Raw genomic sequence first — 27,409 nt, forward strand, 5'->3', positions numbered from 1 at the left:
AAATATTAAAAATGCATTAGTCAGTCTAAGTTTCTCTTTTGTATTTTCTAAGACTTGTCAATCACAAATGAATAGACCCTATTTGTAGAGAAAGAACAGATTTAAAATGACAAAACCAAAACAGTTCTCAGAATCCTGGGAAGGACTGGCACTTTAAAAAAAACCAATGACAACAAAATTTCAAGTGAGTTGTCTTGGATGTCTGTCAGATTTTGCGTTGCACTGCTCTCTCTGAGTCTGTGCATCCCAGATGGAGTGGTTTTTGTAGAAAAACAATCATGGTTATGTTCAGGAAAGCTTACTTGGCGAGAAAATTATGATTGAACTGATGCTATTGTGACATAACGTAGGAGTTTATAATTGCAATTTGTTATGAAACACTTGGACTGAATCCAAAGGTTGGATATTTTAATGCTCTGTGGAGAAATTGGAAAGAAAGGTGTTGGCAAGGATGGATGTGATGGCAGAGTAAGACTGGCTATTAAGAGTCCTCACTGCTTGGTGTCTACCTTGGTGAAATCACAGAAGTCCTTTGTCTGGCCCTTCACCCCACAGGTCTAGAAACTCAACTTTACCAATGTCCCAGCATTGATCACATTTGGGAAGGCCAATTCATACTGAGGAAACATACATGAACCAGGAGCAATGTTGTTTATTTACCAGGAGAAATAGACCTGTCAGACAGGCCAGTGCTTCTTTTTAGCTTAATCAATACATGCCTTGTGGGCAACCTACCCTGAAGTAAAGATTGCCAGTAAGCTTGGAATCAGGGAAAGGCAGATAGTTTCATAAACTGCACGTGGCCTCATGCACCCACCTTTGCCATACATACTGCTCACTGTTAGGATGATGGAATGTTTTTAAGTGTCCAACAGGCCACCTTTGGCCCTAGGGGGACTTGGATGACCCCTCCAAAGTCTCCCTCAGCATCTCCTCCTTCCCTGGCCTTCCATTGTTGACATTCTTCCCAATACAACCCCTGCATCTTTCTTTAATTGTGATAATACTTCCAATTACGTTATAATTGGGGCCAGGCCAATGATTTGGCTTCTCTTCAAAGTGATGCTTTTTAAATATTTGCTCAGCACTTCTTTAGAGGAGAAGCTGAGCTCTGCACAGGGGAGAAGCATGAAAGCAGGGGCCTGTGGCAGTTCTCAGCCTCTCTGTTGTTCCCGGCAGTTCCTCTCTGGCCCAGCCTTGCATTTCCCCCTCAGCAAAACAGTGCTCTGCAGGAAACTGGATCTACCTTCCCAAGAAGGCAGCTTAAAGGTGTCTATTAATAGTTGAGCCTGGCTTAACATAATATTCCTTCTAACCACATACTCTTCCATGAAATAGATTCTCGCAGATTAATTTCATCTTCTTCTAATACACACACATTTTTTATCCAAGGATGTTTCAGAACACTTTTGAATCGGTGCTATAGGCAGCTACCTGCTGGCTTGCTCCTTAGTCCAGCCAAATTCAGAGATAAATCTTTACCTGGCTTGGGGAGCCATCACTCTATTTATAATTTAGAGTAAATAGACTTTGCATATCCCTAAAGCCTATCCATTTATTTTATTTTCATTTTGTTTTTAAAAATCATTCTGTTACTCATTTATCCATCCATGCAGCAAATGTTAACTGATTACCTTCTAGGTTGTGTCCTGCACAAGCCAAGTATACAAAGAAAGATAACAATCTGTTCCTCAAGGTCCACGTCTGTGTGGGGAGACAGGCAGCTTAACGGATGGTTGTAACTCGGTTTGCTGAGTGCACCAGTGGAGAAGTGCCTAGGGGGTTGGGAATGCCGAGAAAGACAGCTAACCTGAGAAGCAGAGTGGGGCTGCAGAAAGGCTTCCTAGGAGGGGCTGCTTGGGAATTAGCAGCCTCAGATGGGTGAGAGGGCATGCTAGGCAGAGAGGAGACGTGATCTGACCCACTCTGAGCTAACTCCCTTGTTTAATTCCAAAGGCAGCACGAGCTCTCTTTTTCCAATTTCCCCCTGGGGGTTTATCTCATGCCTGCCCCAGCACATCCAACTTGAGAGACAGAGAACAACACTGGGGGCCAGATCTCCTGCTCTAACAAGAACCACTACCACCTGTGCAGCACTTTATTGTTTATGAAGCAAATCCAAATCCATCATCTCATTGGATTTGCTAAATAAACCATAAGGCAGTGGTTCTCATCTGGAGTGATTCTACTCCCGCGTGACATTTGGCAACGTCTGGAGACATTTTGGATTGTCATACTGGGTGCTGGGAGGTTGTTACTGGCTTCTATTTGGTAGAAAGATGCTGCTAAACATCCTACAACACACCAGAGATTCCCCTACAACAAGGAATTATCTGACCCAAAATGTCAACAGTGTCAGGGCTGAGAGACCCCGTCTTGAGATGATCTCCATATTTAAAAAGGGAAACTGAGTTCCTAGGCCTAGCTCTGTCTAAATCAGCCATGTGATCTTTGACAAACGACTTAGTCATGAACTCTAATCCTCCTACTCATGAAATGAATATTTATTTTTAGATTAAATGATCTATAAACTCTTTTCCAAATCTAAGAGTCTGTGAGTCCGTGGATTCAAATGTAAATTCCAACCAACAAATCAGCAAACAGAATTTTCCTCCTGCAGGAGTTACTGTTGTAACAGGTTGATTCCCAATGCAGCGTTTTATTTGGATGATGAATAAAGGATTCACTCAGCTAGGCACTTGGGGGTGCCTTCAATGTATGTGGCTAAGGTGACTTTCCAGAAAGCCCTGCTCTCTGCCTCCAGCCTCCTTTCTCCTCTGCAGCAGCAGAATCTGTGAGTTCTTGGTACCCTCAGGACCATCTGGAAATTTAACTAGAAGGATAGACTAATTCACAGGGTGACAATGCAGTTTCCAGAACTTGTTGGGGTCATTAAAGATTCTCTGTGTCCCTCAGCTCCTCCGCTTCCCACACAAACTCTCCAAACTCCCCACCACCTGACCACCTGCACGTCCCGCCCTGAGACAGGTGACCATGCCGGTGATGTCCAGGAAAAAGGGTGCGGAGAGTTGTCCCTCTGAAGGGGAAGCCAATTGCTGAAATGCAGCAAAAATAATAATAACCTCAACTCATTGAACTCCTACTATGTGCTTTCTATATGAAAAACCTGGAAGACGAGTATTATTCTTTCTGCTTGACAGATGGAGAAACTGAGGCTTGCAGAGTTTAAATAATTTGCTTTGATTTTTTTTGAAGGGGATAATGAAAACTTGACAAAAGATATGAATGTTAAATTGGAAACCATTAAATTTATGGTCCAGATGAGATGGGGGGAGAGTGCTTGTTGAGTAGTCCTTATACGACATTTGATCCGCACGTGTACCAGGACTGTTGAGGCAGTGTGGCATGAGGAAAAAACAGGGGCTTTAAAAGCCTAAATTTCCACACTTACAAAATTGAGGTAATAATTCTTGCCTTAGAGGTAGAATGTTATAATGTATGCTAAATATAAACTGTACTGCTAGAATATAGTAGCTGCTCAGTAAATAACGGTAGCTGTCATTATTGCGGTTTGTTCATCGGTGCAAATGTGGTCTCTAATATCTTCAAAGCTGGAAAGAGGCAGCTAAATTGGAAGAATGTAGGATTACGACACATATGGCTGCACAGCATCAGCATTTTTTATATGTGGGCCAAACCAATTCCACTGAATCCCTTAGCATGTCTTGTCATTTCTGCAAATTCAGAGGGCCTGGTCCATGAAAGTTGTTTGGCAAATTCTTATTCAGTTGAATTTGTAAATTGAGTCATTTTTAGACCGAATTATCTGCCAATTTATTCAACTCCTTTTGTTCCCATTCTAAGTTCATTCTTGAAGGAAACGTTTCATATTTGGATCTGATAAAAATAAGTCTAGTTCTTTCTCTACATTAGATACTCAGATAGGCACTGCCATTTGTTGTGAGTTCCCATGGAGATGCTTCCCAGTGGGACAACAAAATTGAGGGCTCTTATTGATCCCCAGCAATTTAATGCCCCCTCTGAAAAAGGCTCTGACATCAGCCTTTCTCTCCTGTTGCTGCCACTGGAAAAGAAAGAGCCAGTGGAGAGGAAAGGTATAGGATGGAAACATACCCCAGCCTGCTAAAAAGCATTGCCTTCTGGTCAACACTTGGAATTAAAGAAAGTTACAGCCTCTGCAGTGAATGCTTTCCAGTTACAGAGGCAAGCCCTTGTGTTTCATTTTTGTTTTTGTTTTTACTAGGTAATAGATACTTAATGAATCAAAGTGGATAGAATTACATTGTACATCTGTGCATATATTCCAGTCAGGTGTTGTTTTCATCTTTCCCAAGAGAAGCTGTACAGGATCGAATCCTGTGCCTTCCCAATTCATGTTCACCCAGAACGTCAGAATGTGACTTTGTTTGGAAACAGTCTTTGAAGATGTAATTTAAGATGAGGCCATGCTGGAGTAGGATGAACCCTAAAACCAATAAGACTGGTGTCTTTATAAGACAAAGAGGAGACATGAAAGAAAACCCTACATGAAGGCAGAAGCAGAGATTGGAGAGATGTGTCTACAAGCCAAGGACCCCCAAAGATTGCTGGAAACCACCGGAAGCTAGAAAAGCGCCATGGTACAGATTTTCCTTACAGTTCCCGTAAGACACCAACCCTGCCAACACCTTGATTTCATATTTCTAGCCTCCAGAAGTATGAAACAATAAATTTCTGTTGGTTAGGCCGTTCAGTTTGTGGTAATTTATTACAGCAGCCCTGGGGAACTAACACAGAAGTCTTGTTTATAAAACTTCGTTAAAGAACCTTAGTGAGGTGCCTTGGAATCAGAAATAGTTGAAGCTGGATGGATCCAGCGATCAATCAAAATTCACCATCATCATCTTCCAGCAAGTACCACTTTTCTTTAACCTGACAGGATACCTACGATGCAAAATAGTGTCACAGAAACCTTTGAATAGAGATTGACTCCTGGATGGAAATTGTCAGTTACTAGAAAGTTACCACAACATGCCTTCCCAGATTAAAATTCTCTTCTGGTCTTCATTTAACTGTTGCTTTTTGTTTTGTTTTTCAATTGACCTTTGTTCTGAATTGAACTTGAGCAAAAATAATGAGATTTGATACGTCAATAAGATATTGGTTCAGTTTTCTATTACCAAGAGAATTCAGTTCACAGTGTGGAGAGTGCTAGTGCATCTTGCTGAATGTGTTACAATTTATGGCTACTGTTTCAAAGGACTGGAGGTGTTTTAAAGGAGGCGCTTAAGGCTGAAATCCTATCCAGCCTAAAACAACCAAGAAAACAGGCCCAGCCAGTTCTTGTGGGAACCACCATCCTAGTACTGGCCTCCAGATCTTTGAGCCTTTTGAGTCTATAGGAGACACAAAAGGAAACTGAGTCATTTAAAACTCAATCCTCAGGACAATAGAAAGTATGTGCAACTTTAGTGTACTTGAAAGGGTAGTCAGTTGGGAAATTGATAACCAGGAAGAATGTGGCACATTTTTGGGGCTGGCATTTGGCACAAGGGTGAAAAGTCCAGGGGTCAGGTCATTCAAACTCATGGCACTGTCTTTAAACTTTTCTGTGAGGTCAGGTGGACCCCGAGCAAAGACAAGGAATAGAGGGAGAGATGGGGAGGTGAGTGATGGGTTATTGAAATCAGTCTGATTTCTGTCTGAGGAGAGATTGGGAACAAAGATGAGAAAGGTCAGGCCTCGAGACATCCCCACTTTCTCCCCATAGTGTAGCTGAACTTGACAGTCTTGGCTTCTGCTTTTTCATCACCTGGAATTGTAAGTACACGGTAAGCACCTATAAAGCATCCTTATACTTATTATTTCATTTGATCCTCATATACACTCATACGTACACACACAGAACTGTAGGTGGGAAACTATACTCCATTTTACCTAAGACTCAGAGTGGTTAAAGAAATTTCCCTAAATCGCATAGCTAGTAAATAAATGAGCTGAGATTCAACTATTAATCTGATTCCAAATCCCAGCTTTTTGCAAATGTACTCTGCTGTTTCTCTTCTTGGAAGATCCCTGGAAAGCTACTTCCTTTGACTACTCTGAAAGGCTGATCAATGCAAATCTAGTCTCTGAGCTAGTAGGCATTAATGATAATATAGCACTAGGAAGTAAACTAGGTATAGAAATTACATCTTTACTAAAATCTATCAAATGTATATCTTTTCTGTTTTGAGTGTCAACAAACACCATTTTAGTTCACAAGGAATTCTCCCTATTCCTCCAAGCAGGTACAGTTCTTTAAACAGATCTTTTAGGGAATAGAAAATAATTTCTAATGACAATTTCACTGAAGACGTTCACGTGGAAGGAGGGAAAGAATCATATCACTCTAAATTCTCTTAGAGCTAGAGAGGGAGCATTTCTCCGTGTAAATGAACTCAAGATGGAAGCAATGGGATCAGAATCTTAAAACGTCAAACCAACTTCCTCTGTGTATTGTTGAACTTCTCTGTAGTAATTTAATTAGCTTAAAAAAACATTATTAATTCAGATCTTTAGGGGATGAATCCTGGCTCATCACTCTGAGACGATCAAGTGCTTCATTAATATTGAGTTACCTTCATTAGAACTAGTGAAGATGCTCCAAATAAATGAGACCACAATAATAACCAAAAATAACGCTACTATGTGCCAGGCACTCTGTATGTATTATTGCTTTTAATTATCACAAAACTTTATGAAATAAGGTTGACTTTACTCAGATTTTTCTTTTAAGTCAGAGATGTTGTAGATTAGAAGCTGCAGGGTTTGGAAAATTAGGAAATGTGCACAAGATCCCACAACTAGTCTGAGGATTCAAACTCTCTTCTATCTGATTCAAAGTCCATGCTCTTAACCCAGTTATAAATCCAAACATAAAGTACTCTTAATATTTTGTTTCCTTCTCAGTGGCTGAAGTGGCAGATTGTGGAGGTGTGTGAGGTGTCAGAGGCCATTGTTACTCACTGCTCATTCAGCCGTCATTCAACAAGTATATATTGAGTAACTATTAAATGCCAAACACTATACTGTTTGCTGGTGATACAAAAATGAATATGACAGATATCACTAGAAGAAAGACATATCCTAAGAGATAACACACTGAAAAATGAACTATGAGTGGTGATAAGTACTATGAAGTAAACAAACCAAAGGCTGAAATGGAGAATGAGATTGGGGGGAAGATACAGAATTATCCCTGAGAACTGACACTTAAGCTGAAGGATAAGACAAGGTGGCTGTGTGAAATGTTGGGGTGGACATTGTCTTCAAGGCAGAAAGAACAGCATGTGCAAATGCCCTGGGCCAGAAAGAGTTGGGCATATTGCAGGAACAAAAGGAGACTAGTGTGAGCACAGTAAGGGCAGGAGAGAGGCTTGACATGGGATTGAGAAACAAGCAGAGCCCAGTTACAGGGACATTATTCTTTTGTGGATGGGAATTCAGACAACAATGAGAAAAAATAACATAGGAGGAAAGAAAGGAGCAGAGACACGGTGTCCCTGGAGATGAATCATGCTGATTTCCATGATCTGAGGAGAAAGTCCATGAACTGCTGAGTTCACAGAGCCACTTTAATTTTGTTCCTCACTAAGGTGTGGTCCTTCAACACTTCCCAGGACTCCTGTGCCCTTGCTAAATTCACTGCAACCAGTTCTGCAGTAGATTTCTTAAGATTTTCTACATAAACAATTATGTAATCTACGATAGAGACAGTTTTACTTCTTTTCTTTCTATGTGCATGCCATTTATTTATTTTTCTTACCATATTGCAATCTCTAGGACTTTCAGCATAATATTCAACACAAGTGTTGAGATTAAGCATCTCTGTCTTGTTCCAGATCCTAGGGGGATAGCAGTTCAAATTTTATCATTATGATTTTATAAGCTGGCTTTCCAAAGATGCCTTATATCATATTAATGAAGTGTCCACCCACTCTTAGTTTGATGAGAGTTTATGATATAATATCAACTTCATATCATGAATGGCTGATACATTTGTCACTTGCTTTTTCTGCATCTATTGCTGTATAGTTTTTCCTCCTTTCTAATGTTACATTAGCTTAGCAATCCTAGGATAAATCTTACTTGGCCATGATGTATTATACATCACTAAACTTGATTTTCTTAAAATTTTCCTAAGGATTTTTACATCAATATTTTTGAAGAATATGAATCCATAATTTCTAATGAGTTCTTTGACAGAATTTAGCATGAAATTTATGCTCTTCTCATAAAATAAGTAGAGAAGTGTTTCCTCCTCCTCTATTTTCTGAGTTTGTGTAGGATTGGTGTTACTTCCTTCTTCATTGTTTGATAGAATTTACCAGTCAAATCACCTGGGCCTAGAGCTATCTTTATGAGAAAGATTTTGATAAGTAACTCAATTTCTTTAATTGATAATAGGATTTTCAGTTTTTCTGTTTCATTTTGTGTCACTTTTGGTAAGATGAATTTTTCAATGAATTTTTCCATTTCATAGTTTGTTAAATTTTATGCATAAAGTTATTGATAATATTCTCTGATTAACTGTAGTAAGGAACCACCCCCCCCCATTCTTTTTGATGAGGAAGATTGGCCCTGAGCTAACATCTGTGCTAACCTTCGTCTATTTTGTATGTGGGACACCACCAGAGCGTGTCTTGATAAACGGTGTGCAGGTCTATGCCTGGGATCCAAACCCGCGAACACTTGGCCGCCAAAGCAGAGCATGTGAACCCAACCACTATGCCACTGGGCGGGCGATAAGGAAACCTTTTTTACACTTGATATTGGTCGTTTATGTTTGCTCTCTCTTCTCTGTTATTCAGTTTGAGGAAATTATCCATTTTTTCATCCTTAGGAAGAAAGATCTTTTGGCTTTGTTCATTTTCTCTATTTTGTATCGATTTTCTTTTTTATTGATTTTTGCCTCATTATTATTTTTAACTTACTTTGTGTTTACTTTGTTATAAGTTTCTAGCCCCTTAGACTGTTAGGTACCGATTTTAAATCTTTCTTCTTTCCTAATACAAGAGTTTAAAGCTATAAACTTCCCTCTAATCACTGCATCCCCTGCATCCCCCACATTTTGACTTTGCATTATTATTCAGTTCAAAATCATTTTTTAAATTTTCCTTGTGATATCTTCTTTAACCCATGGATTATTTGGAAGTGTGTTATTTAATTTCCAAGTGTTTAGCAATATTCCAAAAATTTTTCTCTTATTGATTTCTAATTTCATTGTATTATGGTCAGAGAATGTGGCTTTTATGATTTAATAGTTTTAAGTTTATTAAGAATTGTTTTGTGACTTAGCTTATGATCTGACTTGGCAAATGTATCCAGCACACTTGGGAAGGATGTTTATTCTACAGTTGTCGAGTATACTGTTTTATAAATATCAATTAGGTCAAGGTGGTTGATACTGTTGTTCAGATCTTCTATGGATTTTTTCTTGTTGTATCAATTTTTGGAAAAGGTGCTTAAATCTCCAGGTGTGATTGTGCAATTGTCTATTTTTCCCTTCAATTCTGTCATTTGATGCTTCATGAATTTTGAAGCTCTGTTTCAGGCATATACACATTTATGAGCGTTATCTTTCTGATGGATTGATCCTTTAATCATTACGCAAAGTTCCTCTTAATCTCTAGTACTGCCCTTTGTCTTAAGTAATATTAAGATAAATATCAGATCCATTATTCTTATGTTTACTGTTAGCATAGTATATCCTTTTGCATCCCGTTTACTTTCAACTCATCTGTGTCTTTATATTTGACGTGTGTGTCTTGTAAACAGCATACATTTACATCTTGTATTTGATCGGGTTTTACAATTTTTGTCTTATTTGGACTAGTTAGTCTATTGTTGCCTAATGTAATATTAGTATGGTTAGATTAAATCCTATTATTTTACTATTTATTTCCTATTTTTTCCTTCTGTTTTTTGTTCTGTTTTTTGTTCTGATTATATTTTATAATCTCATTTTACTTTACCTATTGGCTTTTTAGCTATATATGTTTTTTTGGTGGCTGTTCTATGGATACTTTACATATCCTTAACTCTGTAGAGTCTACTTAGAGTTAATACTGTACCACTTCACACAGATGTAGAAACCTTGCAACCATCTAGGTGAGTTTACCCTATTCTTTATAGCATAGTCTTCATGTGTGTTACATGTATGCAAAGCATAACCCTCTAAGACAATGTCATATTTTTTCCTTTAAACAGTCTCATGTATTTTAAAGAAAATAAGAAACTTGCTTTTATATTTATCCAGATATTTGCAATTTTTTTTTTTTGAGGAAGATTACCCCTGAGCGAACTACTGCCAATCCTCCTCTTTTTGCTGAGGAAGACTGGCCCTGAGCTAACATCGTGCCCATCTTCCTCTACTTTATACGTGGGACGCCTACCACAGCATGGCCGCCATTGGTGCCATGTCCGCACCCAGGATCCCAACCTGCGAACCCAGGACCGCTGAGGAGCGGAACATGCGAACTTAACCACTGCGCCACTGGGCCAGCCCCAAGATATTTGCTATTTTTGATACTCTTCATTCCCTCTTGATTTGCATTTCCATCTGGCATTATGTCCCTTTGACTGAAGAACTTCCTTTGGCACTACTTGTAGTTCATTTCTTCTGGAAATAAATTCCCCTGAGTTTTCTTTTAACTGAACATGTGTTTATTTTGGCTTTATTCTTGAAGATATTTTGTCTAGACACAGATTTGTGGATAAACAGTTTCTCTTTTTCCTGCCCTTTAATGATTGGGTTCCACTCTCTTCTTTCTTTCATTGTTTCTGATAAGAAGTCGATAATCATTTAATCATTATTTCCCTATAGTTAATAGGGAACAATATATAGTTACATATTCTTTGAATATATATTATATATTATAATATATGTAAGAATATAGTTGGTCTTTTTCTCCTCTGGCTACTTCCAAGATTTTCTCTTTAATTTTTTACTTTTACCACTGTGACTGTAATGTACATAGGTATGTTTATCTACATATTTATCCTTCTTGGGATTCATTGATCTTCTTGAATCTGTATATTTATATCTTTCTCCAAAGTGGGTAATTTTTTAGACATTATTTCCCTTTCTGTTCCTCCTCTTTTGTCCTGTTTTCTCTCTTCTCCTTTGGATCTCCAATTTCCTGTTGTTAGAATTTTTGATATTGTCCCATTAATCCTTGAGGCTCTGTTAATTTATTTCCTCTGTTCTTTTTTTCTCTGTGCTTTCTATTGGATAGTTTCTATTGATCTGCCTTCAAATTCAATGACTCTGTCCTCTATCATTTCTGTTCTGCTGTTAAACCCATCCAGTGCATTTTTTACTTCAGATACTGCTTTTATCAGTTCTAAAATTTCCAGTTTTTAGTGTTTTCTTCTTCTTGGCTAAGATTTCTTGTCATTTCATTTCTGATATGCCTACTTCCTTTATGCTAATGAACATAATTATAATAACTGCCTCAAAATCCTTGTCTGCAAATTCTAAAATCTGGGTCATCGAAGGGTTAGTCTCTATTGATTGTCTTTTCTCTAAAGCAGAGCAAGGTCAGCAAACTTTTTTTGTAAAGGGCTAGGAGTAGAAACCTTAGGTTCTAAGGACCTCATACAGTCTCTGTCATCATTCTTCTTCTCCTCCTCCTTCAACAAACTCTTAAAATGGTTCAAACCATTCTTAACTACCAGGCCATACATAAACAGGCCAAGAGCTAGGTTTGGCTCGAGGATTATAGTTTCTGACCCCTCCTCTAGAGAATGGACCACATTTTCCTGTTTCTTTGTGTATTAAGTATTTTTGGATTATATCCAGGCACTGTGATTTTTATGTTATGAAATCTAGATTCTATTATAGTCTTCTGAAGAATATTAATTTTTCTCCTTTTTTTTTTTGTTGGTGGTTTTAGCTAGCGGTTAACTTGGTTGGGTTCAAACCATCTTTCATTTGGCTGCTCAAACCTTCATTCAGTTCATTTCTCCTTAGCTTGGGTGCTTGGAGTCTTCCTTGTGCATTTAAAAACTAAGGTTCAGCCAGAGATTTGGGGTGGAGTCTACACACAGAATTTAGGGATCTGCCTCCTCTATTTCTGCAATATTTCCTTCACTTTTCAGCTGCTGTGGCTTATGCAAATTCTATCCTCTGATTCTGCAGTTTAGAAAGTCTGCAGGTTTTCTGTCTAAGAGCAGGCTGAGGCCTTCCCTCAGGCTAAAAGCCATAAAATCAACAAATCCATCCAGTGCTATTAGCTTCTTCCAAGTGTCAACTCCTCCCCCAGAATATGCCTCCTTTTATAGCTTTCCAGTGTCTTTTATTAATCTTTTAGTGGTGGTTTTTTGTATTTTTTTTTTCTGAAGCTTATACTTGTTATCTCCTGGATTATTTTGATAGGAACTTATTCAGCTATACCAAAAGGAAGTTGACATATATTTTAATCTCCTATATCATTTATAAATATACAATAAAGAAATGAAAGCAAAAAATTTGATTGAATCATTTCAAAAATTCTTCACATTCACTGTTCAGAATCACTTTCTGCATTGTGTTTGTAGATATCTGGGTTTTTTCATACAATTTCATCTCCTAAGCCATCAAAAATATTGGTGGTACAACATTAATAAAAAAATGTTCTCTACTATTGTCCCCAACATTTTCTTACAAGCTGGCAATAACTGCTGTGTAAGTTTTGATGCTGGCACTTTTTCACTTTTGTTTGTAATCTCACAATAGGCTGATCCATCTGTCAATAGAAGATAGTCAGGCATCAACCTTTATTCATATCTCTTCCTCAAATGGTCATTAATGGTTTATCATTTGAAACATTTAAGGGATGCTGTTATCCAATAATGCACAGGAATAAGTACTAAGTTCACACGTGCACAAGCAATGACAACTATGTTACAATTGTTACCTGTCCAACAGCAACTCTGAGACGACAGGGATTATAAGTCACATCCAAATTTCAGAGATGGTAAAATATGAAAAAGTGTGCATCTTATAACTGATTAAACATGTTTTAGAACAAGCACAGTTGGCTTATCTAACCCTGTAAGCTCCCAGATCTGTAAACTTTCTCTATTCCTTTTGATTTCGGCTTACAGGCCAGCCAATAGTCACCTGAGTTACAACTACCTATTGTAATACCTTGTTAAAGGTAGTCAGTAACACCCACTACCAATATGACTCAACCATTTTCTCTAGAGTTACAGTGCTCATCAGTTCTGCCCATTGTCCCTTGGCCAGAACTCAGTCATATGGCCAATCCCAATTATAGTGGAGGCTGGAAAATATCATTTAGAGTTGTGCTGAGGGAGTAGAGGAAGTGAGTGAAGAAACTGGCCCACAGTGGCTAAAGTTTGCCCAAGGTAACACAGCAAGTAACTACCAGCATTTGTATGTAACATCTCTAAGGCTCAGTTTTCTCATGTGTAAAATGGAAATAATAATAGTAGCTATACCACTGATTTGTTAAAGGGATTATATGATTTACTGCAATGCATAAAAGAGACTTTGAGAGGCTGGCCCCGTGGCCGAGTGGTTAAGTTCGTGCGCTCCGCTGCGGCGGCCCAGGGTTTCACTGGTTGGAATCCTGGGTGCGGACATGGCACCGCTCAACAGGCCATGCTGAGGCTGCGTCCTACATGCCACAACTAGAAGGACCCACAACTAAGAGTATACAACTATATACTGGGGGGCTTTGGGGAGAAAAAGGAAAAAAATAAAATTAAAAAAAAAAAGAGAGAGACTTTGCATCAAGACCAGAACATAGGAAGTCCAGCATAATATCAATTCAATTTGACTTTAACTCTATAATTTTTCCAGTACATCTTAAATCCATTCTTGTCTTCCCACTTGAATAAATAGCACTGATTAAGAAACTACTATATGCTAGGCACTGTGGTTATTTTTTTATACACATTTGGTCATTTACTTCTAATAATCACATAAGGTAGGTTTTATGGCCATCTGCATTTTACAGACAAGAAATCAGATTTAGCGAAGTTAAGTATCCAGATCTTCCTTCTCTCCCATTAGTTTGATGTTTCATCACACTCCACTCTCTCTTCCTTTATGGAGCTCGACCTCACTGGTCCAGCCCTTACTGGCCTCGGAGGAACGATTTTGTAGATATACACTTCCTTTAACTTGCAGGATATGCAGCACTGTACTGGATGATTAACGGACTCAAAAATATTCTAAAAATCTTTTGTTTTATTAATTAATCAAAGTAGGATTTAGGATATACTGCTTCCATTTCACTGTAATCTTTCTAAAACACAAATCTGTTCATGTTATTCTCCTGATTAAAGTCCTTCGGTAGCTCCCCATAAGCTACGGGTGAAAACCCAACCTACATTTCTTGTTGTAAAAGGCTCTCCATGGCCTCATCCCTGCCAATCACTTCAGCCTCCCCCTCACTGCTTCTGCCTAATTCAGCTAAATCAAACTGTTGAAATTAGCATGGCATCCCCGCCCTTTGTTCCCACTGCTCATTAGCCTGTCATGTCCTCTTCCCCACTTTGCACCGTAAAATTGGTTCTCCAGGACTCTGTAGGGATGATTATCTCTATGAAACCTCTGATTACTGAATACTTGCTTCAACCATGCCCTACTCTACCCCATGTGGAATGATAGCATCCAGAAAATTTATGGTACCTGTTTATTTAAACATCTGTTTCCTCCCTTAGATTGTGAAGGTAGGAAATCCGAACTCACTCGTTTTTTTAACACTAGGGCCTAGCACCATGGTTAGTAAATATTCTAATGAAATAATCAGTTTTAATTCACTATTGAGTTTGTTTTTAAGCCACTCCTTGTCTCTGCCCCACAGTTTGGATACCCAATTCCATACCTTACCTGCCATTCAAACAGAACTCCTTGGGCTCTCAGCCAAAGACCAGAAAGTCCTCACCTTTCATCTGCATGGATTCTTTTTGTATTGAATTCATCATAGGTTCCCTCACCCCTCACCCTGCAGGGGTTGGAGTTGCTGCTTTTCTCTGCCTAGCACAGCACTGGGCCACTCGCTTGCCCACACACCACCTCTGTGTCAGTGAGACTGACCTGGCTGCCCCTCCATGGGTGACACTAACGAGACCTCCACTCAGGTGCTCACCCTTACCTCCCCCTCTAACACTCACTTTCTTCTCATCTTACCTTTACACATCTCCACCTCTTAAGATCTCTTTTGTGTAGCTTTTTTCCTAAAGAATTGCAAACATTTGTTCAACACTTTTTAATTTATAAAGATTGTTCTATTTGCTCCCAAAAGCAGTCTTGTGAATTATTATGCTCATCATCCCAATTATGGAGATTAATACCTTCCTCGTAGCACCAAGCAACACATTGTGGATAGCAGGGGTCTCAGAAGAGGAGCTCAAAATGAATTTAGTGAATATTTGTTGAGTACTAAAATATGAAAATCTCTGGTCATGTTGCTGTTGGGCAAAGAAAGGTGATCAATTTCTAGTCCTTGTGCCCAGAGAGCCAACAGTCCAGTAGGAAGTGATAAAAACACTGTAGGAATAATAATAATAATAATAAGATGATGACAAAGACAAGTGTTTTTGAGTGCCTACTATGTGCCAGATGTTTTAGTACATTTGGTATATTTAATTTATTTTCATCCTCACAGTAATCCCATGAGGTGGGCATTGTCATAGCATTCTTATGGATAAGGAAACTGCGTTTCAGAGAGGTTTAGTGACTTGCCCATACTTCCACAGCTAGTGGGTGGCAGAGCTGCACTTCTGTGCTGTGACTACCTGGCTCCAGAGCGCCTGCTCTTTCCACTACACCACACTGCCTCTTGGATGCAAATGACTGTGCTATAGTGTAAACTAAGTGGTGGAGGAGACTGGAGAACAGAAAGCTCAATAAGTTTGGGATGAGAGAAGAATCTGGGATCTGGATTGGAGCTGGACATGTGGATAACGTTCTATAAGAGGGATTTGGGGGGAAAGAACCCAGGTTAAGAAAACAGCGTGAGCTACCGCCTGGCTACGTGGGGCAGGAGTGAATAATAAAATGTGAAATGAGTCTGAAAAGTTAGGTGTAGGGCAGGCCAATTAGAGGATGGACACTTCAGAGTCATTGGGGAAGTAGAATCAACCAGAACTAGGGGCTGATTGAGTTTTAAGGAGTGTTATGGGCTGCATTGTGTCCCCCTAAATTCATGTGTTGAAATTCTAACCCCAAGTAGCTCAGAATGTGACTATATTTGGACAGAGGGTCTCCAAATTAGTTAAGGAGGTAATTAAGGTAAAGGTCATTAGGGCGGGCCTTAATCCAGTATGACTGGTGAATTTATAAGAGGAAATCAGGACACAGACACACACAGAGGGAAGACCATGTGAAGATACAGGGAGAACATGGCCACCTGCAAGCCAAGGAGAGAGACCTCAGAAGAAACCAGCTCTACCAACACCTTGGTCTCAGACTTCCAGCCTCCTGAACTGTGAGAAAATAAATTTCTGTTGTCTAAGTGCTTAAGGCACCCAGTGTGTGGTACTTGGTTATGGAAGCCCTAGGGAAATGATGAAAGAGATGATGGAGAGAAGGGATTTTATACTATTTTTTATCTGGAAAACTGAGAACGAACACATATATTATTAAGAGAGTACATGGCTAGGAAGGAAAAGACAACGAGTTTTGTTAAGGGCATAAATATTTATTAATCGATCTCTTCATTGATTATGCATGGAAATTGGCCAATTCCAGGAAGTGAGTTGAAGCTAATTCTAAAGCTGCTGGCAGTGTGTAATTTAGTGTGTGACATGGCATCTCACAGGTCACCTAGGTCACCTAGCCTGATCCTCTTCCTTTACTCTGACCAGAATAAGAAGGAAATTTCACTGCTGTAATGTCAGCTCAAGGTTGAAATATGACGTGGCCCTTCTCCTCCCTCAGTGTTTTAATAAAGGTACTAGGGCTGATCAGAGATTGGAATCATGCTTAGCAGACCTGCGGCTGCTTTTAACGCCACAGAAGTAATTGAGATTTATGAACTCCTTATTAGCTCCTTAAAACGAAATAAGGAACTTGAAATTTCCATCTGTCAAGAGTAAGGAGGGAAGAATTTATTTTTGCTCTTAAAATCTTACTTTAATGAAAATGATTCCTTTTCCCCTTTCCCCTTTATATTATTTGGGAGCAATATCCCCATGAAGAGTTAAAGAGGGGTCGGGAGAAGAAAAATGGAAAGCCTGACTCTTTATTTTCAATTCTGCAAGTATGTCAAGCCTTTAGAATTTGCCAGAAATCCTGCCAGGCTCTAAGGATACAAAGGTGAATAAAACAAGGTGGACGATTGAAGTTCTAAGCAAAGTTCTTTTGACTTAAACACATTAGTTTTGCACCTATTATGTGTCAAGAAATTTACATTTTCTCACTTAGTCTTCAAAGTTATTCTTCAAGGTCATTTTGAAGAAAGACTGACTAAATTGCTCAAGGTCAGTGATCGTTGTGATTTGATCCCAGTTTTGATTTCAAAATTCTGGAAGAGTGGACTGTCCTTTGAGTCAGCCTCAAAAATGGCTTCCAAGAACCTTTGGACTCTGGCTTCAAGACAAACCAAGAAGAGCTGCCTGGCTACCCAGAGGAAGCCAACAGTGTTGGGAGCTCACCTCGGGATTACCGTGCTTTCTCAGATCTGCAGAGGGCTATGCGTGTGTGTGCGTGCATGTATAGGAGATTTCTCTCCACTCTCATTTTGCAGCGGATTGTGGTCTTGCTTGTGCAATTTTCCCCTGGAGTCTATTTTGTGAAATATAATTGAAATCGAAACACCAGTGATTTTTAATCATATTCCCAATTTATATCTCATGTAACCATATGCCAGTGTTCTCGGAGTGTTACAGGGATATGAATTATGCTGAAATTGGATTAGGCAAATACACATTTTCCTTAAAAAATAGATACCCAGAGCAGTAATTTAATTCCACCAATTCTAAAGATTCTCACAGAAATACCCAGTGTATCTTATCAGCTGCTCATTGTGAATTTTCTTCTGGGCTACTTTCTCTGCCTTTTCATTTTCTTCCAGAATCCACTGTATTTAACAAATATTAACAACTGTAGGAAGTCAATTTATGTCAAAACCATCCCTAAATGTAAGGAAATCTGGTTTTCGGAGGAAACCATCAAGACCCTTCTCCCCTTCTTCAATTTTGGGGGAAGCAAATTAGAATGCAATTAAGTACCATTTACCGTCAAGTAGATACTTTAAGCTATATCACAATTTGAGTATTTAAACAATTGTTAGACCGGAGCTTCAGATCCTAATTGACTGTGAGGCAGACATTATGTTATTGTTCTATAATAGCTTGCGGTTTGCTGAGGACACTCGCATGAGCAAATGATTCTGAAAGGGTGCTTATTCTGGGGTATTGGCACTCTTTATGTTCTCTTGGAATAATTTCTCACTGCTAATAGAGGCAGAAGTTTAAATATGTAACAGGAAAGGAAATAACATCGGAGCAAAGATTCTTCCTCAAACAATTCACTGGATATCTTTCACATTACTTCAGAAGTGACATCATGGGGCCGTTACAGTTGTGGCTTCTGGCATCAGACGGCCTGGGTTTGCATCCCTGTCCCACTCCTTCCCAGCTGTGTGACCTTGGCCAAGCTATTTCATGTCTCTGTACCTCAGATACTTCAAAAGTTTCCTCTCAGCACTAAATGAACTAATGTGTGTGAGGTACTTAGAATAATGCCTTATACATAATATGTATTGAACAAATGTTTTCTGTTAATGTTATTTTAGCTCCATTTAATTGGTTGTAATTGGGTGTGATAGGCAAAATAATGGCCCCCTGAAGATGTTTACATCCTAATTCTTGGAACCTGTGAATGTTACCTTGCATAGCAAAAGAGACTGCAGGTGGGATTAAGTTAAGGATTTTGAGATGGGGAGATTATCCTGGCTTGTCTGGGCGGGCTCAATATAATCATATTAACGAGGGACAGTGGGAGGCAGGAGGTTCTGTCTCAGAAGGAGACGCAGAGGAGGAAGCAGAGGTTGGAGTGCTGACTTTGAAGACGGAAGAGAGCGTAAGTCAAGGACAGCAGGCAGCCTCTGGAAGCTGGAAGTAGCAAGGAAAGCCTTCTCCTCTAGAGCCTGTAGAAGGAGTGCAGCCCTGCCAACACCTTGACTTAGTGAGACCTCGGACCTCCAGAACTGTAAGATAATGAATAAGAACATTGTGTTCGTTAAGCCGCTAACTTTGTGGCAGTGTGTTACAGCAGCTATAGGAAACTAATGCATTGGATTATTCACAAACGTTCAATGGCTCCTGTTTGCCCACAACATGAAACACAGGCTACATAGCTGAAAGTTCAAATTTCCTCACAATATGACTTCCAGCCCACATTTGCTACTGCCCCTGTGCATGAGCTCTGTCCTACAGCAAAATGGATTTATTTCTTTGTTCTAATTTGTCTCCTGTGCTACCATCTCTTGTCACCACATATGCATTTCACTTTGCCTGCAAAGTCTTTTGTCTCCTCTTCTCTGTATAAACATTACTTGCAAGTCTTCAAGGCCAAGACCAAGTGCTTCCAGAGCCTTTCTGATCCTAGTTGGCCTTTTATCCTGGCCGTACTCAAGGGCCCAGCAATGTGCATATCAAGCTGACTGGCAGAGAATATTCAAATAGCCAAAGCAGGAGTAGATTCAACATCAAACCTCTGTCATTTGCCAGCTTGTATAGACACATGGGAACACATTGTTGACGTCAGCTCCTGAGACGTTCTCTGTTCTCAGATCCCAGGGACGTAGCTTGAGACTTTGAGCCCAATGCTTCAGGGGCCCCAGGGTTGGGCATAAACTGTTCATCCTGAGGGTGGCTGGACTGTTGCTGGTTTCCTGGGTCAGATTCCCAAGCTGGTGGCTGAAACCCCACTCGTTTGTTCATGGACTCCTACCATCCCTTCCTTCCCTCCCACACACAATCCTCTCCACTTAACAAAGGTCCAAGGTTTGCCCTCGCTTTCAAGATCAGATGTATTCAGCATAACATGGTGCCTCACCATGAACTAAGCCCTGCCTCTGTCCCAGCTTCTCTCCCCACCTGTCCACCCCCGTGCACTAGGATCCCTCAGTGAACTATTACTTCTGTAAAAGAAACAAAACTATTCCTGTGTATTTGAACATGAAAATCACTTGGGTCGAGATAAGGAAGTGATCACATTAAAAAAGTAATCCTGACTGATTTGTTATAAAATCTGAGCTCTTTTTTTCTTTTGGTAAATAAAGAATGAAATAAGGTCAGGCTAAGACTGAGAACCAAGTGCCAGAGGAATCAGAGTCAAGCTTGGTGTCAGTTTTAATGGGATTGGGTGCTCCAGAATAATCTATTCAGCTCAGGGAGGAAAAGTGAAGAAACTGAAGAGGGAGGTAAGAATTGACCTCAGGTCACACAACAAATTAATGACTGGATTCCTGACTTGTCCTTAATTCTTATCTACTTTCTGGTAGTATAAAGTGACTAACTCTTATTCTCTTTACTTTTTCTGATTCTACCAACTCTGTTCTAGCCAGGAAATGTCTAAGCAGCATTAGACCTCAACTTAGACCTCAAATTCCAGGTCCTAAACTTGGAAGTGACAAAGAAGTTTCACATTTTGAACAGTATAAGATTTCTCTTCAAAATGACGAATTATGTTAATTAACAAAAAGACCTTCATAAAGTATATAGAATATTCTTTCAAGTTACTAGCATAAATATAATTATCAAATGTGTGTTATTCTTGTTAAGCGGTGGGGTGGAAAATAATGTGGACTATTTCTAAATACATCCAAAGTAGATATACAAGCACATACACACACAAACATATCTTGATCAGTGCAGAGAGGAATAAGGCTGTTACCTCTACAGAAGTGAACTGTATCTTTGTGTGGCCTAAGGGAGGGGAATACTCTTTGAGAGAAAAATTACCTGTGGCAATGCTCTCCAGAGACGTGGCCTATTGGGACCTAAGAAGTAATACAGAACCACAATGGATACGATATTCTAAATCTTGACCCTCTTTGTCAATTTCCTCCCTCTCTTTCTGGAAGTCCAAATTGATTGCACAAAAAGAAATTAACTTTTCAGATTATAAACTCTTTTTCTTCACCAATAGGGGTGAAAAGCCGAAGATGATGGAAGATTACCAATCTATGCCACACTGGATGTTTTTTGGTAAGATATCTGCAGAAAAGTGATTAAATTTATGCTAATAAGAAAAATACTTTGTTCAGAATTACCCCGTTCTTGGTGATTTACATTTGTGGAAGTTTAGCAACCAAACAGATATCTACTCATAAATTATCCCACTGTGGATCCAATGGAAGTCATCATAAGGGTAAACAGAGATGGTGTAAAAAATCACCTCAGCAAATATTGACTGAACACCTATCAGGAGCCAGCACTGTGGTAAGTTTTGAAGAGATACAGATGAATAAAATATAGCGTCTGTTCTCAAGGAGTCCACAGTGCAAGCCTGGAGCTGCGGGTGTTTAATAAATGTTTATAGAATGAATGAAGGAGATTTAATCGAGGAGAAAGTCATGCACAAACAATTGTAATGCTGTGTGAGGGACCACCGACCGAGTATACACAGAGGACAAATACAACACCAAGGAGAGAGGGACAAAATTGAGGGAGGACACGGAGACAGACAACAGGGAAGACTTCACAGAACTTACTTCTGACTTACATTGCCAAAGACGAATACAGGTTTCTCATGCAGAAAATGTGAAGCACAATCCAGAAAATCTTGGCCTTCGCATCCTGGACCTGACTTAACGTTTCCTCTGTTGCTTAGAAAGCTGTACCTGCAGACAATCCTTAATGAAGCTTCCTGTTCCCCAATCCATGCTTCTGAAATGGATACAATACCATTTTTCCTTGGGCCACATGAAGCAGAAACTCATTTATGCTTCATCAGTGGAATTGTAAGCCCCTAAATCTCTTAAACTGTCACTTCCTTAAAATCCAATGTGATCTTTTAGCAGAGAATTTATTGTTTATACTCCATTTACTGGCTGAAGTGAATTGAGGGATTTTTTTTTTTCTTATTTCTACAAGTTTCTAGTCAGTTTTACATAACAAGAAACCTACCAGAGATACTGAAACTGGAGATATTGCTTGTTAAGAACTTCTAGTCTCTCATGAAACTGGCAATAAACAGACATGCAAACCAATAACAGAGTAATAATGATAATGGTAATAGTACTAAAGATAAAAGTCAAACTAGGACATTTTCTTCCAAGAAATGAATTCTCTTTTCTTAATAAAATTCCTTTGAGCATCTTCCAAATAAAAAAAAAATAGAGAACTAAGCCAGTTTTATTTCCTTTGAAAACATTTTTAACCTGGGCAGTTGAGATTGTGGTGTCTGGATATTATTCAGGGGAATTTAGAATCATAACGCAAATCCCTAGGAATCCAGTGGGTTATCAACAGCCTGGGTCAATTTTAAAGATAAATTTCTTCTGGGCAATCTTTCCTGAAAGTGAAATAATCTTAAGTAGGTGTCCTAAAGTTGGCTGATATTTACAAAACGTGTCTCTTTTTCTTAATACTTAGTATTTCTTCCTGCAAGTAAAAGCTGGTAGAAAAATTTATTAATCTTGGTGTTCTCTTGGGTATCTTATTTTATTCCTGCCTTTTTGGAGTCAATGCCTCAACACACTTTTGTCCCTCTTCTTGCACGTCATTTCAGGATGTGAGATCCCAACAAAGCTGGGCGTGTGTTATTCTTATCTTTCTAATAAAATAGAACTGCTACATGTCAAAGTCTGTTAAACTATTTTAGGTTCTCTTCCATGACTGAGTGTCAGTTTAACTATGGTTGGGTGATTTTCCACATCTTGATCCCACAAAAATATCGTTCACAGTCGTCAAATGATTTAAGTTGACTTCTTAAGGGACAGACTTCCTTCATCTTCTAAACTTATTTTTCTTTGCTTCTGTTTAATTTCACCAACTTTTTTCTAGTTCGCCGGGAAATGTCCAGCAACAGTAACTGTCAAATTCCAGATCCTGATCCTGAAATCTCAATTTCCAAGTTTCACATAGAATTTAGTTAAAAATTTGCGTATGTATCTTTTTAAAGGAAGAACTGAGTGAAACAATGTTTTTTTTTGTTTAGTGTTCAATATTTCCTTTTTTCTATCGATTATTTATACTGTAAGATTCCCAGATATTTTGGTCAAAAAACAAGGTACCTAAGACAGCTGTGATAGAGCATTCCTGTTATGATTGAGATTCAAAAGCTTAAAAACATCTTAAGAGTTTAGGGAAGTGAGTCATCCTCCTGGGTGAATAGGAGCTAAGGGTTTTTTTATGTAAATAGATTTTTTTTAATGAGGAAATGTACAGGGTATATTTTTAAATCCTATGCTGCATAAGCTGAAAGCTCTGGAAATTTACTTCTGTTTTTGTCATGTAAATTCTGTAAATGGCTTAAAGGTCCTGATTCCTTAGGTAGGACCAGCCAGTGCACTTGCAGTCACGTCAAAATCCCAGAGGAAGCTGCCTTGGGAGCAGAGAAAGGAGATGGAGAGGAGGGCTGGGGTGAGAGGAGGATATGATGGGGAGGGGCAAAAAGTCAAGGATCCGGTTTGATGAAGCTCTGGAGTGCTCCAGCAGGGAAACCTGGCTGTCTGTGTGCCTCGGGTTCTGGATTTTCAATTGGAATCTGTTCCTTCATTCTCAGATATTTTAAAATTTGATGCTCGCATTTCCTAAATAGTTTAATTGTTGCACTTCAAAGTCTCCACTCTTTCACAAGGGAAATACTAATTTGGGCTCTTTTTTTAGTTGGTTCCTTCAATTCTAGGGCATTGTGACTTTGGCCAACTTTTTCAAAATCAGCTTCTTAAGTGATGGGATGTTTTGGAAAATGGCCAGAAGCAGATTTTAATTTTGTTTTTCTATCTGGGAGAAACATCTTGATGTATTTTGAATGGGTCTAGAAGTGGCCAAGACATAGCTTAACTTTTTCCTTTTATTATTGTATTTGCTATAGATCTGAAATATAGCTTATATTTCCCAAATATTTATTTGTTGGGTCCCTCTTGCACTTATTTTGAAACAGACTGTTAGAAGTAAGAAGGATATCAGACCAAACAATGGAATCTCCTTTGCAAAATAGGAATCTCCCCTGAGTATGATGTGATATCTCTGTGTTTCATAGACCTAGCATTTGGTCTTTAGTCTTGAAGATTTTTGACTATCAAAGGAGAGCTATAAACCCTCTCTCCCCAAAAATTAACATTTGCATTCATATATACAATTTAAAGAATTCATAGGTCTCTTGGCCCCTATTCATTGACCACATGGGGTTTCTGTAGCTCCCAAGTGAAGGACCCCTTCTTGTATTCAACTTCCCACAAAATGGTCACCTAAGACCCCCCTCCATTCTTTCTCCAGTAAGTATGAACCTATGGCTTCCTCAGGTAGCTCATTCTGTTCTTGCTCTAATCCTTAGAATGTTCTTCCTTTTATTGAGTTGAAACGTACCTCCCTTCAATTCTACCAAAGGTCCTTTTTCTATTTCTTGGATTCCTACAGAACAACTCATTCCTGTTCTCTATGACAGTTCTTCACATATTTGACAAGAGAATTAGTAATCAACCCGGGGTCTTGTTTTAAATTTACTCTGAATTTCTCCAGTCTTCATTTTACTCGGTTCTCAACTTTTCTGACTAACCTCACTACCCTAGCATAGCAAGAATTTGCAAACACAGGATGTGAGTTTGACTAGATTGTGGGAGGTAGGCCACAAGGTTGATAGTTTTGATGCAAGAAAAAGGGTTTGCAGAGGTCTTGCAACTTAAGATACGCAGTGATCTGATTTCTACTGAAAATGTTTCAAATTGCCCTGCTAGGGAACCTATTAAGAATTTCAAGTTGGCACAGCAGTAATTTGTACACTAGTAATTCTGGGGGATGAAGACAAAATTCTGACAACAGCCATCTTAAAGGCGAAATGCAGAATAAACAGTAGTGTATTTGTAAGCATTCTTACAGATATATAGTACACATGCAATGACAGGCATGCCAGTCGGTCCATAAAAGACTAAAAAGACATCCTTTGAAGGCAAAGGAAAGGAAACATTTTATGTCGAAGAAAGATAAGTTTAAAAACCAAGCACTATGATACAGGGTTCAGATTCCAGCTCCGCTCCTTAGCAGCTCTGTGAAATAGAGCAAGTTGCCTCAGCCTACACATCCTCAACTGCTGCATCAAGAATAATAAAGCAAAAGTGGGGATAATATTACCAATTATTAAGGAAGTAGTTATATGGTCTACGTTAAATAATGAATGTTAATCACTGTACAGTTGCTAATATTTAGTGGGGGGCATAGAAATGGTTGCATTCCCTCCCTACTTTTCTCACTTTAAAGCATTGCCCTTTCCAAAGGGCTATGCCACTGTTCCTTCATTTGATCTACACCCAATTCCTAAGAGATGGGTGGGGCAGTACTTATTATCTACATTTTCTTATGCGGAAACTAAGACCAGAGAAGTGATGTACTTAAGATCATAAAGCAAGTATATAGTAAAAGCAAATTTAATTCCGGATCCATTGGGTGAATAAATGTAATTTTTTCCATACTACTGACTTCAGAACTTTTATAAGAGGAGATTAAAATTAAAATTTCCCTAGAGACAGCAAGATAAGATAAAATCCAAAATGTCAAAGCCAAATCACCGTATGCAGAGTTTACAAAAGAAAGAGTTGAGAACTGGTCCTTGGACTCTCAGATTCATTGGTTAAATAGACGTACAAATAGGAGTTAGAATGGCTCCCACTCCTGCCCATGGATTAAATGCTGGGAATTGCTGCCCCTCTGCAAACAACTAGAAAATCTGCCAAAATGTATCAGGGTTGCTTTAAAACATTGGGCAACAGGTTGTGCAGACTACTGCTCTCTGAGAGAAGGGAAACAAGTTGATTGAGCCATTCAATCACCCAATTTTCTGCCTGGAGTCAATTTCCAGATCCCAACATAGGGAATGGAAGCCCCAACAGAGCCCTGAGTTTCCCTGAGTTTGGAAGACAGAGATTGAAAGCTTAGGCAGCTGGAATTTTGGAGGCAAAGCACCAGAGAGAAGGGGGTTGAGAAGATCTACAGAGGCATCCCTTCGAATCTCTGTCTGACTATTCAAGTATACATGTGTAGGGTAAATCTCCACGAGGCTGAACAATTTGCAGAGCTCACAAAGGGCTGGAAATAATTTGCATTCCCACCAACTAAAGGGAAGACACCTCATAAAACACAGAGAAGTGGGTAAAACTCTCAGAAAGGCCTAGCCCTAGCACTTAGTACAGCCTTAGTTACTTAGTTTTAGACCAGAGGCTGCTCTAGACACACCCTAATAAACTTACAAACAAGCTTTGAAAGGATCAATCTGATCCCAAATCATGTAACTAACACAAGATCCAGCGCCTGACAAGCTAAAATTCACAATGTCCAACATCCAAATACAAATTACTTGGCACGCCCAGGAGAAAAAAGTGGGGGAAAGGGAGTTATCATGATGAAAGAGTAAAGATATGTGACATTGTCTTAAGAAACGGAAGTTGCTCTGCTGTGGGTCCTACCCATACCTTCTCCATACCAAAGGGGAAGGGAAGGGAAGAGATCTCCTTCACACCAAGCCTCCTGTGTGTAGTGATGAGGGGGATGCGCCCATGGGACGAATTGGAGAGTTTAAAAGAATTCCCTGCAGTTGAGAGATTAGAGGACAAAGAAAAGTCAAGTGGCATTAGGCAGTAGGAGAATGGAAGCCGTCTTGTTCTACAGAATGTCAGAGCAATGGATGTGTGAATTTTTCCTGTGAATCAGATAGGCTGACATGAGAGAGAAAGTCAGTGTGTGTCATTTTGGTTTCTTGTCAAATAAACCACCCTAGAAAGCCACGGTGTTTCCAGCAAGAGGTGAATGCCAGAGTCTGGGGAGCCAAGAATGACATTGCATTGCACAGGTCAAAGAATGTTTTGAAGAGAGTTCTCCACCATAAGATTTTCTGATGAAAAGGAAACATTCATCTTTGAGCATCAGCCAGACCAAAAAGGAAGAAGTCATCTGTCAAATAAGAATTTTCCTACCACTTATCTCTCCTCCCTCTACCAGCTTTTACTCTGGCAAGTTGGAAAGAGTAGTTAGCTGGCAGGGAATGTAATGTGGAAAAAGAGCTGGCCCCATCACATTTCCTTCCCTAGAGAGAGGCAACAATAGCCACAGGTCTTCCTCCTCCTCAGGAAGGAGGAAGAAATCTCCAACTTTTGATTAATATCTTGAAATGGGTGCGTTCCAATTTCTGAATGAAGCTGTGCTTGTAATTTGAAGTGAGAGAGTCCATCACCTATGGGTAAGGCAGAAAAGGCATGGAATCTTCTCAATTTCTGTCCAGTAT

The sequence above is a fragment of the Equus quagga genome, chromosome 5, assembly GCF_021613505.1.
Source record: "Equus quagga isolate Etosha38 chromosome 5, UCLA_HA_Equagga_1.0, whole genome shotgun sequence".
Classification (NCBI taxonomy): Eukaryota; Metazoa; Chordata; class Mammalia; order Perissodactyla; family Equidae; genus Equus; species Equus quagga.